Raw genomic sequence first — 3559 nt, forward strand, 5'->3', positions numbered from 1 at the left:
TTTACACGTACATCACTGTCTGGAAAATCCATTTTTACTCACACGCCTCACAAATACATTTGTGGGAACTTCTGCAACAGTGTTGGGAAGAACTTTCCGAACAATATTTGATTTCCATTGTAGAAAGAATTCCACAAGTGTGTTTGGTTGTTATATCTGCAAAAGGTGGCTACTTTGAGTCAAAAATTTAGATTAAATTTTGTTAAACAAAACAATTCCATGATTTCTTTTTTTATCTCCAATTGTTTATTTGTTCTATGCTTTAATTTCAGAGTACATTGAGACATTAAACTGCGTACATTTCAATAGAAACTGGAAAAATTGAGGTTTTCTAAAACTTTTGACCGGTAGTGTGTGTGTGTGTGTGTGTGTGTGTGTGTGTGTGTGTGTATATCTATATATATAATTTACACACAGTGCCTTGCAAAAGTATTCAGACCCCTGACCAATTCTCTCATATTACCGAATTACAAAAGGTACATTGAAATTTCGTTCTGTTCGATATTTTATTTTTAAACACTGAAACTCAGAATCAATTATTGTAAGGTGACATTGGTTTTATGTTGGAAATATTTTTAAGAAAAATAAAAAACTGAAATATCTTGCTTGCATAAGTATTCAACCCCTGTGCTGTGGAAGCTCCCAGTTTGCACCGATGAAAGAAATTGCCCTAACGAGGACACAATTACCTTACCATTGGCCTCCACCTGTGAACCATTAAAGTTGCTGTCACATTTTCTGGATAAAAACCCCACTGTTGAAGGACCATTGGTAAGGCCGTGAATCTGAAGGAAAATGAAGACCAAAGAGCATTCTACAGAAGTTAGAGATAAAGTAATACAAATGCATAGATTAGGGAAAGGGTACAAAATAATATCCAAGTGTTTGGATATCCCAGTGAGCACAGCTGGATAAATAATCAGGAAGTGGAAGCTGCATCACACCACCCAGGCACTGCCAAGAAAAGGCTGTCCCTCAAAACTCAACGCTCAAACAAGGAGACTTGTGAGAGAAGCCACAGAGAGGCCATCAATCACTTTGAAGGCGCTACAGAGTTCAATGGCTGGGAGTGGAGTAATGGTGCACCAGTCAACCATATCAAGAGCTCTGCATAACACTGGCCTGTATGGGAGGGTGGCAAGAAAGAAGCAGTTACTCAAAAAGTACCATCTGAAAGCACGTCTGGAGTTTGCCAGAAAGCATGAGAGTGACCCAGCTGCGATATGGGAAAAGGTTTTGTGGTCAGATGAGACCAAGATAGAGCTTTTTGGCCAAAACTCAAAGCGCTATGTGTGGGGCAAACTTAATACTGCCCATGCCTCAAGACACACCATACCTACAGTGAAGTATGGTGGTAGCAGCATCATGCTGTGGGGATGCTTCTCATCAGCAGGGACTGGGCATCTTGTTACAATTGAAGGAAGAATGGATGGAGCAAAATACAGGAGAATCTGCTTCAGTCTGCTAAAAAACTGAAGCTTGGGAGGAAATTCACCTTTCAGCAGGACAATGATCCCAAGCACAAGGCCAAAGCAACATTTGAGTGGCTCAAGAACAAAAAGGTGAATGTCCTACAGTGGCCTAGTCAAAGTCCTGATCTCAATCCCTTTGAGAATCTGTGGCACTATTTGAAAATTGCGGTCCATGAGCGTCGTCCAACCAACCTGAACAACCTGGAGCAAATCTGCCAAGAAAAATGGGCCAAAATCACTCCGACACTGTGTGCAAAGCTGGTACATACTTACCCCAAAAGACTTAAAGCTGTTATTGCAGCGAAAGGTGGTTCTACCAAATATTAATATGTGGGGGTTGAATACTTATGCAAGCAAGATATTTCAGTTTTTTATTTTTCTTAAAAATATTTCCCAACATAAAACCAGTGTAACCTTACAATAATTGATTTTGAGTTTCAGTGTTTAAAAATAAAATATCGAACAGAACGAAATTTCAGTGTACCATTTGTAATTCAGTAATATGAGAGAATTGGTCAGGGGTCTGAATACTTTTGCAAGGCACTATATATACAGTACTGTGCAAAAGTTTTAGGCAGGTGTGAAAAAATGCTGTAAAGTAAGAATGCTTTCAAAAATAGACATGTTAATAGTTTATATTTTTCAATTAACAAAATGCAAAGTGAGTGAACAGAAGAAAAATCTACATCAAATCAATATTTGGTGTGACCACCCTTTGCCTTCAAGATAGCATCAATTCTTCTAGGTACACTTGCACACAGTTTTTGAAGGAACTCGGCAGGTAGGTTGGCCCAAACATCTTGGAGAACTAACCACAGTTCTTCTGTGGATTTAGGCAGCCTCAGTTGCTTCTCTCTCTTCATGTAATCCCAGACAGACTCGATGGTGTTGAGACCAGGGTTCTGTGGGGGCCATACCATCACTTCCAGGACTCCTTGTTCTTCTTTACGCTGAAGATAGTTCTTAATGACTTTCGCTGTATGTTTGGGGTCGTTGTCATGCTGCAGAATAAATTTGGGGCCAATCAGATGCCTCCCTGATGGTATTGCATGATGGATAAGTATCTGCCTGTACTTCTCAGCATTTTGGAGACCATTAATTCTGACCAAATCCCCAACTCCATTTGCAGAAATGCAGCCCCAAACTTGCAAGGAACCTCCACCATGCTTCACTGTTGCCTGCAGACACTCATTCGTGTACCGCTCTCCAGAACTACAGAAGAACTGTGGTTAGTTCTCCAAGATGTTTGGGCCAACCTACCTGCCGAGTTCCTTCAAAAACTGTGTGCAAGTGTACCTAGAAGAATTGATGCTGTCTTGAAGGCAAAGGGTGGTCACACCAAATATTGATTTGATGTAGATTTTTCTTCTGTTCACTCACTTTGCATTTTGTTAATTGATCAATATAAACTATTAACATGTCTATTTTCGAAAGCATTCTTACTTTACAGCATTTTTTCACACCTGCCTAAAACTTTTGCACAATACTGTATATATATATATATATATAGAGAGAGAGAGAGAGAGAGAGAGAGAGAGAGAAAGAGAAAGAGAGAGAGATTAATCTGTTTTACATATGCAGTAAAAAAAAAAAATTTATGCATATGTAAAACAAACAAAAAAACTATGATAACGACATTGTTTGTGGAACAAAAATATTTATTTCATTTATTTCCCCCCAGATGATGCGGGATAGCTGGCGCCATTATTTATTTATTTAATTTTTTTTTTAAAAAAGGCGGGTCGGGGACGTGCGCGCCGCCGCCGTTGTTCCGGGAGGAGCGCGCCGGCGCTCGAGGGTAAATGCGAGCTCGCCGTTACAGACTGAGAGAGACAGAGAGAGACGAGAGGGGATAAATATATTTAAAATAAACCAGTTAAACCACCTCAATAAAAAAACAACCAGTCACAATACCCCTCCGAGTGATGTGGCACACCGCAACAGAACACCACGTCTACTGGTTTTGGAATTAACACGCTCAAAATCTTAATATGACACTGTCTTAATATTACTGAATACACTCATATACTAGAATATATATATGACATAATATAATATATATATATATATATTTCTAGAAAGACTTT

The sequence above is a fragment of the Polyodon spathula genome, chromosome 16, assembly GCF_017654505.1.
Source record: "Polyodon spathula isolate WHYD16114869_AA chromosome 16, ASM1765450v1, whole genome shotgun sequence".
NCBI lineage: Eukaryota > Metazoa > Chordata > Actinopteri > Acipenseriformes > Polyodontidae > Polyodon > Polyodon spathula.